This window comes from Apis dorsata, unplaced genomic scaffold (genome assembly GCF_000469605.1).
Source record: "Apis dorsata unplaced genomic scaffold, Apis dorsata 1.3 scaffold_127, whole genome shotgun sequence".
Lineage (NCBI taxonomy): Eukaryota > Metazoa > Arthropoda > Insecta > Hymenoptera > Apidae > Apis > Apis dorsata.
In genome coordinates this window covers 88,413-100,112 of record NW_006263420.1, presented here as the reverse complement: position 1 = coordinate 100,112, position 11,700 = coordinate 88,413, and the positions used below count along the sequence as shown (strand labels likewise).

Below are 11,700 nucleotides of genomic sequence, written 5' to 3'. Positions count from 1 at the left end.
AAAAAAAAAAAAAAAAAGAAAAGAAAGAAAGGAAGAAGGTCGGGAGCATGGTATCGTACACAACGATGATGTCAAGGATATTTGAAAAATCCAGAAATATAGAAATCCAGCGTATCTTTTGAACGATCGCTCTTTGTCGCGGAGAGTCAAAGTTTCGACCTTTAACCGAGTCGAGAGAGATCTACTCTCGACACGATTTCATTACGTACTTGTGAATATTAAAAGACCCGCTAAAGACGCTCCATTGAGAGATCATCAAAAGTGGCCGTCGTCCCAAAGGATGCGAAAATGACATGCAGTTGGCCTTGAAATACCCTCCGCGATTTTCACTGCGTATAATCTTTTTCTTTTAATCAAATTTCGTTTCATTTCCTCTGATGTCCAAACCATGAATAATTTATATACAATTCACAACTAAGAAGTACATTTATTACGACTAGTCATTATATTAAGTCATGTTATCCAAATTATAATCCAAATTATTCAAATTAAAATATCCAAAATATACTAAATCAATACTATTATCAATACAATTATCAATACTTCTATTGCAGACGCCAACTGTAATGATGGAAATAAATGAGACATTATTCTTGCGACCATCAGACTCGCATTACTAAAATATGATACACTTGATACAGCGGCTGAAGATTTCGCTAAAAACACGCAGTCAACGTGTTAAAAAAAGGAGAGAGAAAAATTAATATAAAATGATTAAAAAATTGGCACAATTTTCGCCATGATTTAACGTAAATATAAGGGAAAAGTTAGCAAACAAGATCAGTCGTTGCGCATTAACAGGAGACACGGGGAAGAAGGTGGAAAGATTTAATTCAATACGATCCTTGGAGAACGAGCCACGTTCCTCCATCCTCACCCAGATAGACTTATCCGTTCGCAAGTTGTCGACTTTCCGAGTCATCAAGAGACGCGACACAGTCTCCTCATCTTTTTCCATTGCGACCGACGTAATTGAACGGGCGCGCCCTGGCCCCCTTCGAAGATAAAGAGGTAAATATACGACGGCAACGATGCCTGTTAACCTCGCAGCCTGATTTTACGACATTCGTTACGCTAATGGTCCTGGACTTAGATAATGAAGAGCCACTGGAAATAGCAGTCTTTGCGCTCAAAGCAAGTATTACGTCCGTATGCGAACTATCTGCGATATCTATCCGCGATGGTCCACTCTTCGCGACGTAAAGTTTCGACGAAGACGATAATTTGTTCTCGAGTCTTGCGAGGAGATCCACGCGATTAAAAATCGATACAATTTAATAATCGTGGATTTGAAAACTGTGTTGACGGGAAGATAACAAAAATTTCGAGTCTCAAGAGTTTCTAGACATCGATACAAGAGATATTTATTAAATTGTTCGTTTAAACTCGTTTCGCTCGGTTGATTTTGGTATTTAATTGATACGAAGAAAAATGGTGAAAAATGAAGGGATAGAAAGTATAAGTATATTTAGGTCTGAATATCTGAAAATCCTAAATTAACCAGCGGGGCTGTTTTCAAATTCATGAGCCAACCCTAATGTTCCACGTCGTTATTACTTAAGCGAGAAACGCGGCCGACGATCGGTTTTCCTTATCTTATGTTTCATTCATGACTATGAATGTAAATCCTTGGCGGCTAGTCGACCGATATGATACTTTGACGTTACTTTCAACCCCATAACATTCCTCCACCGTGATACGTGCGAAGCCTACTCAAGCCGATTCCATCGTTACGATCCGAAAATTTCGCTCGTCCAAATTTTAACCCTCTTCCAAAATTATTCGCCAGAAAAAAATATTCTCACTTTCCTTCCTAAAAATTTGTTTGAAAAAAATTCACTATATACCCAAAATTTCTATACCCAAATACACGTAACTTTGGAATCTCTTTCCTAAATATTCAAACGCAGCTCAACAACTGTTCCATTAACAACCTCAACTCCTCAGAAGACCATTCAGAAATTCTCTCGCGGCGAGAAGAATCTCTGATCCCTCGCGCGCAAATCCTAAAAGAAAAAAGGAAAAAAAAAAAAAAAAAAACACGCGACAAATCCGTTGTCGCAAGCTGTCCCAACAATCTTCCCCCTCCCCGCTAGTTTTCACGCGGGGCTCGGCATTGTCGCCAATCCTTTTTTGCGGGGCTGTACGAAAACCGTTGCGCGTTGATCGGTCCGTACGAAGCGAGTTTCGCGCGTAATCGGGCCGTTGCGGGGTGAGGAGGCAGTGGAGGGAGGGAGAGACGCGTGTACATGTGTCATTTGCAAGCTGCCGCCACGTGCCACGCGCCGCTTTCCACGAAAAAAAATAAACAAAACGAGCCCTCTGCTCTGCTCTGCTCTGCTCTGCTCTGCTCTGCTCTGCTCTGCTCGAAGGCGAGGCGAGGCGCCGCGTCCACGGNTCGACGCGCGTTTTACATCGACTCGGGCCCTCGGTTCACAGGGGGGTAGGGGGAAAGCCGGGTTGGGAAGCGCGGAGAAAAAGCTCGCGACACACGCGTCAGGCCCCGCCTTTGTCGCCCTTGTCCGCGTGCACGCGCGCGGAAAGCGAGATTTGCCCGCGCCTCGAAAACCGACAACGTGTAAAACACGGCCCCCGACACCGACGTGGGGGAAACCTCGGGATTAAGGAGGTTCTCTCGTGCCGGGGCTTACGTCGCCATGAATTAAAGGGGGTGTGGGGGGAAAAAAGAGGAAATGGAGGGATGGAGAGAGAGAGAGAGAGAGAGAGGAAAATTGGCGCTTGGATGGAGGAGGGATGGAGGATTTGCCAGGGAACGGGATTGCGATTTAATTGGAGAGTTTGAGAAAGGGAGGAACGTTTTAAACTCGATCTTTTTTCTGGTATCGGGTGTGCGCGAATTTGGAGCAGGGATCTTTTTTTTTTTCCACGTTAAAAAAACCGTTCACCCTCTTCGAAGGGGTGAAAGATGGGTCGGTTCTCTCGCGTGTCTAAGGTGAATTTGGTCGGTAATCGTTTCAAAATTTGCGAGAAGAAGAAGATATCGATGCGTTCGTGGAGGCGAATCGAAGTTAAATGCGATATTCATCGAGGAATTGGAGTATACGTTAGATTATATCTAGTTCGTAATTGTAACGTTATATCATTAACGATTTCTTTTTTTTTTTTTTTTTTTTTTTACACACAATAGTTCCCGCGAAACAATTTTTAACACACGGTTAACACACTTGACCTAAACAAGCAAGTACGAATCGAATAATTGCCATTATATTCGTCGTTCTCAGCATTCATCGGGTCGGTTTTTACCCCAATTAATTACCGTTAACAACAGTTACGCGAATTACGGGAATCCAGTTTCAATTCGAAGGAATGTCACGGCCACTTTGCATCCTGGTTTTCTCGACCGTGTCCCGTCCGACCAGTCTCGAGAGTCGATTAAATTTACAAACGGAGTCGATTCGATTGTAAACCGTGTCTTATAACAATAAAAGAAGGACAAGCGGCGCGCGCGCACCGTGGATGAAGATGGTACGGGTAACACGTGTCGACGAGCGTGAATTGGGATTAAGAACGAAGTAAGACAGGCTTACGTTGCTATGCCGCGAAATAAAAAAAAAGAAGAGAGAAAAAGAATTGAAAGGAATCGAAATCTCATGGACAAAAGCGGTCGTCAAGTCGTAAAGATATACCGAAAGGATTTTACAATGTATGACATATCTAACTACGAAATTTCATTGCGAGCAACTTTTTCTACGATTATAATTTTTCACTTTTGTTATTTATAATATATTATTATTATTATCCTGTATTAGATATATAACAATTCCTTGCACGAAAAGAAACGGTTCGTATCATTAGCAGTATTTAACGTTAGAAAATTATTCGCTTTCCAGAGTTACAATACACATATAAAAAATAATGATTTCGAGGAATTACATTTCTGATCCCCAAAAATTTGATCACTTCTCATCCCTCTCCGAGAATATTACAGAAACATTCACCAATTCCCTTTTAACGTCTTCTACGTCGTTCCACTTCTCCGAAACGTGTTGCGATTCGAAAAAGTAAACGCGAACTCGTCGCCTCCTCTCTCGAGGAAGGAAGAAAAAAGAAAGAAACAAAAGATATTTAACAAAGCCGCGTATAATTACAACCCTGGTAAACGTAGACCGTGATCGAGATCGGTCGTTACAGGTGGAAGGTTACTTGGCGAGGGCGAATTACCCGATGGATAGGCGTTTCCCGAGAAACTGGCCGCAATAAATGCAGTGCGTTAATCTTTTGCTCAAAGAAAGGAGGGACGCAAGGAGGTCGAGTGCGCCCCTGAGAGGGAGGTGGTCGAGCTCTTTAACATGAGGAGAGAGAGAGAGAGAGAGAGAGAGATAGAGAGTGGAAGGAAGAATAAGAGGAGAAGAGCGTGTAACACGAGCGCGGTGTCATCGGGAAATTGCCTCGGGGGAGGGTGACAAATTTTTCAGAAAACGGAAAAGAGGGGCAACAGGAGGGGAGAGACAGAGGGGCAGGCTTCTCCCTTGCGGCCACAAATGAAATTTAAACGGATCAAGAGGTCTCGAGGCACGGCGCAACGATACCGAGGCGCAACTTTGCAACTGTAAGTAACTCGGGGAAGTTCGAAGTGAAATCTATGACGAAAACACTCCGTTCTCCTCCATCTTATGAAAGTAATGTTTCGTATCCGAACTCGTATCGTATCTCCCTTCCCCCTAGATCATCCCAAGAAAAAGATTCCCTATCCGTTATAAAAGCGCGAACAAACTCGAATAAATGTCTCCTCTTCCGTGCCACTTTCTTCCTCTTCTTTCTCTCATTTTTTCCTATTTACGAATATAAATATCATGGATATATAGAAGAAGAATTTTCATCCACAAATAATTGCATCGTAATGAATGTTTTACGAGTTTTACGATTCTTCTTGATGGATAGAAACTCGAAATTCTAAAATTCCAAATTCTAAGGTAACAATTTTTATTTTCCTCGAAGAAGAGGCAACTCCCAGAGAACGAGCAAACCCCTAACAATCTCTCTCAATCTCAAACAAGCCTTCACGCTAATTTCACCGAGTAAACACGTCTCCAATTGGCTCCTCGATCGTACGTGTATCGAGCATCTTTAACGCGGAGCAAAGGTGAGACGATCCTAGTCAGAGTGCAACGAGTTAAACGCTTCCCGCGGCGCATACATGCAATTTCGTTAAAAGAACAATGATTTCCAACAGATCAACGTTATCGAGGGGTGACCATTGATCACCTGAAGAAGACAATGATTCCTAGATGAAATCGGCCGTTAAACGCGATAAATCGGAGGTTCCAGCCGCGATTAGGCGGAAACTTAGGTGGAAACTTTTCCGCGAAAAATGCAGCGGCGGATATAGTCCTGCGGTGCAGAGGAACGATGATGGTGCCGGCAAACTTTTTCAACCATGGCATAGTTTCCCTTCCCCGAACTTCGATACACGGTTTTCCGTTTTCCGCTGCCGGAAACGAGAGTACACACGAAGAGGGAGGGGAAGTGTTCGCGGCTGGAAAACTACGAGAAAACTGCGACACGTCCTGAAGAAGAAGGAACTTGAAAGCTGTGTACACGCGGTGTAACGCGTTTCCGTTCCACAAACGTCGTTACGAGGTATCTCCGATCGGGAGAGGGGAGGGGATTGGCGCGACGTGGGACGAGAACGTGGGTGAGGGTGTAGGTGACGGACCGAGAACAGAACGAAAGCGAGATTTTATCCGTCCGTTAAATGGAATCCAGCCACAAAAATTGTCGGCTTCGTCGAGATTATAAGATGACGATCGAGATCGAGAGCGAGAAGGATTCGTTTAAATCGAAAGGAAGAAGCATGGTAATATCGTGCAAATTGTGCGTTAGAGGGAGCGCGACCGTTAGAGGAATTAGAGCCACCGATTTTGCGCTCAACGTCGATCGAAAATTTAACCTCGATCTAAGATTGCGGGCCTGGACGTTACGCGAGGCAAGGATATATCGGGGCAAGTTGGCGGAGCGAGTTAGTTACATCGGATCGAGCGGTGAGGCGGGCAAAGCGTGCTCGAGTATTTCACAATCGAACGAGCACGGGTGTATCGAGATCTCGGGGAAGGAAAAGAATGCTCATTAAATCCAATTACCCCAAGTTTCGTGGTTAGGTAGGTCGAAAGATGAGCGGCGATAGGGAAGCTGAGGGAAGAGATATGGAAACCGACGGCTTCTACGCTTCGATGGATCAGTTGGATTTTGTCTTAATCGCGGTGTGCCGCGGTTCTCTTCCCGCGAGGAGGAAAATTAAGGGGTGGTGGAAGGGTGGGACGAGGGAGGAGAACAGCAACACGAATGGATAGACGATAGACGAAGCGAAGAAATCGAGTGCATATATATATATATATATAGATGTAGTTTCGTCCGAATCGTCCCTTGGCTACTTGGAGAGAATAATTTTCAAGCTATAGCTAGGCGGACGACTCGAGAAGAAGTCGAGAAATCAAGACGGAGCAGGAGGGGGAAAACGGAGGAAATAAAAAAAAGAAAATAAGAAAAGAAAAATAAAAGGCGCGTCGAGAGAAGGTTACTGGCGAGAAGGTCCCTTCCTCTTCTTCTTCTTCTTCTTCTTCTTCTTCTTCCTCCCTTCAGACACGGGAGAAGATGGTGAAGTTTGGAAAGCCCGAGGCAACCGAGAAAGACCTGGTAGAAAAGGAGAATTCTTGTGGAAGGGGCACGCGAGAAGTTGGAGAAGAGAGGTAGAGGGGCGAGAGGGGAGAGAAGGCCCCGGGAGGACGACGTAGCGGCGAAAGAAGAAAGAGACAAAGAGACAGACGCTGACAATGAGAAAACGAGGCACGGCGACTCGGTTGAAGAAGGCAAGAGATGAAAGAAGGATGGGATAACGCGTAAGGGGAGAGCGTAGGAAAGAGAGAGAGATAGGGATCGGAAGAGTGGGCGTAGAAGAATACCGACGGCCATCGAAGAGAACACGAGAGGACCCAAACTCTGCACCGTATTCGAAGAATATTGGATAGAATTTTCGATATTTCGAAGCTGGAGAAACGATACACTTTTTTTTATCGTTCCATCGTCTTAGTTTTGTTAAACGTGCATTCTTGAAGAAATCGAATAATACGTGTCGATTTGTAAAACTACAACTTTTTGAGTTTGATATTTATCGGGCAAAAATTAAATGAAACGATGACGATTAACGAAAGTGACGTAAAAGTTTCAAACGTCGAGACGAAAGATAACTAATGGAAACGGATTAGCGTGTTACCTAATGGCGTGCGACTCGTTTCTCAACCTTTTCGGTACGGTATGCTCGGAGACACGCCTTTCTCGTCTCTCGTGCCGGCGTTTGCATGAAATTCCGTCACACGTTAAACGATTCACCTCTTGCATTATAGAGTCACAACGAGTAGAGCAGGAGGGGGTCTCGTGATTTCGCAGATTTTACGCGCATTATACCACCACGGATTGAATATATTTCTCGCTCATCGCCGGCACGAACCGATTCCCGTTCGGGTTGAAGAACCAGAATTCCAACTTCGAGCGAGCGATTTTTCTTTTCTTTCTTTTTAAATCTCGAGGAGGAATGTTTGGCGCGTAATCGAAACAAGGATAAACCTTTCATCGTTTCGCGAGCGATAAATCATGGCCGAGCATCAAGACCTTTAAGAAGTGTGCAGAAACGAGGAATGCCGTTGCATATTCAAGGAGCGGGCGGGCGAGCGAGTGAAATCTGGCCGAACCAGCCACGATCACGTGGTATTCGATGCACGATCAAGACGTGCCATTGTTTCGTCATTACGTTGCCGCGGAACAGTCCAAGAGATAAGCTTTAACCCCAAGTCGTACCTGATGATTCTGCACCCGGTCAAGCCGGAATTATAATTCCAACCAAGTGCACGGGTTTCCACTCGCAAGAGCATCGAACAACGATTACAGACGTTTCCATCTTCGCCGTGAATTTTTCCTTTCTCGATATATATTTTACAATCGTGAGACTGTATTCGTGAATGCTGATGGAATTCGAAAAAGTAGTGGATGGAAAGAGTAAATCGTTTCGAATCGATCGATATCGATCGTATTGATTCGTAATTCCATCATGAAAATTGAAGGATAATCACGTGCAAAGATCAAAAAAAAAAAAAAAAACAAAATTCGACAGCGAGATTCGTTGCTCTCGAATCGTTAATTCCAAGAGGGATACGCCTATAAAGATCGTTTCTTAAACACCGCGTGCGTAAACGAAAAATAAAGCGAACGAAACAAGAGTCAATGGTACGGTGGTACAATAATGTTTTGGGAGGCAGGTTGGAAAAAAAGAAACGAGGCAGCCGAAAAGGACGCGGATGAAAGAGAACGGAGACGTATAGGTGGAAGATGAATTCCGATGGAAAGAAAAAGGAAGGGGAGAGAGAGAGAAAAAAGAAAGATAGGAAAGAGGGATGGATGGAGAAAAGAAGGCTGGACAGAGGGGTCCACTGTTGGGGGAGAAAGAGAGACGATGGAAACGAGAGTAGCGAACAGGGGAACAGGTTGAGGTCAGGTCACTTAGGTATCTTAGGTCTCTGGTCTTTCGGACGTCTTTCTGGTCTCCTTTGGAATTCGTCGAACACGCGAGGGATATTAAAACGAGTCGAGTAATTCCCTCCGGAATTCTTTGCCGGTCTAATTAAACTTTATTATTGTCGATCGATAAGAGGGACAAATAAAAAACGTCACTGGGCAATGGTAGCCCGTCAACATGGGAGGCGAGCAGTGTTTTATCTAACGTTGTCGACGAAGCATTATTTAAAAAAAGAAAAAAAAATAGAAAAATTGTTCGAAATTGTGACGGAGAGAAAAAGATACGCTGACGTAAAAGAGAATTAAACGAATTGGAACGGAGAAAGATTCGAAGAGAAACAAAGGAGAAGAAAAGGATTAGATTGGTCGTAATAAGGAACAAGAATGGAAGAAACAAGATCTATTGAAATGGGAAAAAGAGAGAGATAGATTTGTTGCTCGGAGGATAAAAGGGAGAAAACGAGAAGGAAGAAGAGGGTATAGAGATGGATGCATTGGAAAGGATTGGGCCGAGAGAAAGGGGACCGCAGGAGAAGAGAATCGTAGAGGTGAGGCCCTCCCCTCCCCTTTAACCGAGATAACTGAGGACACTCCAAGAGCCTCCGTGGGACTCTGGTGTGCTGCGAGTTTCTTCCTTCTCTTCTCTCTCACGGATACGAAATCAAGAGAATCTAGGACTCGGCGTGTATACGCGGTATCTATATATATACATATATGTACGTATTATATATATTATATATGTGTATACATATAACTGACTATGGTCGAGAGGCATAGGTTTCGTCGTGCACGAAGCATGCTCCTCTCGTTCTTCCTCGTGCACCACGTTTTCTATAAGGGTGCCGTGCCCAGTTGCATCATTGTGCGATACAAGCTAGGCGGTACAGGTTGTTTCATCTGTACTTTAAACGAGGCGCCTTGTTCTCTCTAACGATTTGTGTACCTTTCATCATTGCACGTTCTGTTTATGTTCTACACGCTTTCTATAATAGTTCATTGTTCGTAACGTGGAATGATATCGAGGATGGATATTGCCTAAACGGTGTAAGTGAAGGGGACAATAAAAGTTGATCTTTTTAACGATAAGGATAGAATCGATTGGTTAAATCGGTTGAAATCAAGTTACCCCGATCGAATAATTAACTCAACTCAAATTTGCTTTCATACAATTTGACCCGAAGATCAATAATTTGATCCCAAGTCATTCGGCGGCTTCTTTGATTTTTCTTTGATTCGAGAGATTCAGATTTTTTGATTGATAATTCTTAATAAATCGTTGTATACGCGTGAAACAAGAAAGAAAATCGTGTTTACAAATATTTGAGGAATTCTGATACTCATTACGTAAGAGTCATAGTGTTCTTCCCTTCAAACAAACGCCGTTCGATCTGTGAGAATGGTAACAGTTCCCCGCGAGCTCTAGAGAAACAATTTACGAGTGGAACCCTCTGAACAAATACATCGAGTAATCCAACGAGCCCTGCTGTTATTTCAGGTACACTCCGACCCTGAATGACCATATTTTTTTCTCCGATCGATCGGATTAACGTGAGGCGTGTATTTGAAAAGGATTTTCGCGAGCAACGTTTTACGAGAACAACAAATCTTTCTTTTGCTTTTTCTTATGTTATCGTTGAAATTTTTTTTAATCCCTTTATATTCTTTTCTTTGTTTAAAGTTTTCTTCGATTACAAAAGTTTCTTTCTTTCTTTTTATAAGATATTCCTCTTCCCAGTGGCAATAAAGTAAAACAAAAAGAAAAGGATGGTTGGACGATTAAAGAGTTAGCATTATCAACGATAAAACGGTGGCCTGCTTTCATTAACGACGCGCGCAACACCTTTTCGATGCAACTGCAAAACGAAAGAAAGTAAAAAGGACGACGAGGAGCCTATACGCGGCCGACCTCGTTCCTCCGCTATCCTTCCTCATATTCTCCAGTGAAATTGCCCAGGGTAGCCGACGGAAGGCCGAACTATAGACTTTTTGAGGTTAACCGCATCGCAGTACGGCTTTTAATGGTCAAAGCCACGAAAGCTGCTCGTATTTTAAGTCCCCGCTCATCGTGATCCCAAGCGAAATTCTTTCATCGTCGATTAACTTCAAAACGAAATACCGGGCAACCGCTAACGAACCTGTGTAATTACGAATTTCTTTCAGACTCTAGAAGAAGAAGAAGAAGAAGAAGAAAAAGAAGAAGGAGAAGGAGAAGAAGAAGGAGAAAGAGAAGGAGAAGAAGAAGAAGAAAAAAAAACACATTCCAACCATCGACCAGAGCGTTTCCAGAAATGATTACAGCAAATTCACCGTTCTCAAAGGGGTGGTCCAACGACCCAGGCTTCGACGAGGCGACACCCCCCGCCGCGTATGTTTTTTACCCCGTGTATGTCCATTCGCGAGAAACATGGTAGGAAAAACGGTCGTAGTTCGAGTATTGATCAAAAGTCGACTGGTACTCGAGCGTTGTATCAACGGTAATTGAATTTCAACGTTGCACGCTGTCAATCAATTATATTTGAAAGGGGAAAAATCGAAGGTAGAAGGGGGGGAACGAAAATAAAAAAAAAAAGAGAGAGAAAAAAAGGAAAAAAAGTGCCGAGACATTCGCTAAATATGTAATCCGACGAACGCGGTCGCGCAAACAGCGCATACTATTTGACGTCAATCATTTTGAAAGTAATTGCACCGTTAACAAAAATATAAATTCTGCCATATTCGTTTCAACGTTGAATTTCGTTTCCTCCATTAAAAAACAGGAAAAAGGAGGAGAGAGGTGAAGAGGGAAAAACGATTGAATAAAAATTCAATCGGCTCTGAAGAGTTTTCCCGTAAAAAACGTTCCCTCACGCGAAGGAATAATTGAATCGAACCATACGTTAAACGAATATCATATATAAATAAATCAGGTAACCAAAATCGACTAACTAGCACACGAGCTTAATTCAAGATTCCTCCAAAGTTGTGGTGCATGCATTAAATTAACCGCATAATTCTCGCAAAGCTTATGAACGCTGAAAATGATCACCTTAAGTAATGATACGTGTTCATGCGCTATAAAATCGCGATACTTGTGCTAAACCGTGTGTGACTAAGCATATCTTATAGAACTCCCTATAACGAGAATACACGATTATACTACGGAATATTATTCGCAATAATAGGAAAATTTTGTAA

General features: G+C 43.1%; 1 protein-coding gene across 1 annotated transcript in view; it reads right to left on the bottom strand.

The window, feature by feature from the left end:
* The window catches only part of LOC102681071 (plexin-A4-like), a gene marked incomplete at its 3' end in the record, with an annotated part of 58,703 nt that overhangs the window by 44,206 nt on the left and 2,797 nt on the right, over positions 1–11,700 (bottom strand). The gene's annotated exons all lie outside the window — the stretch shown is intronic.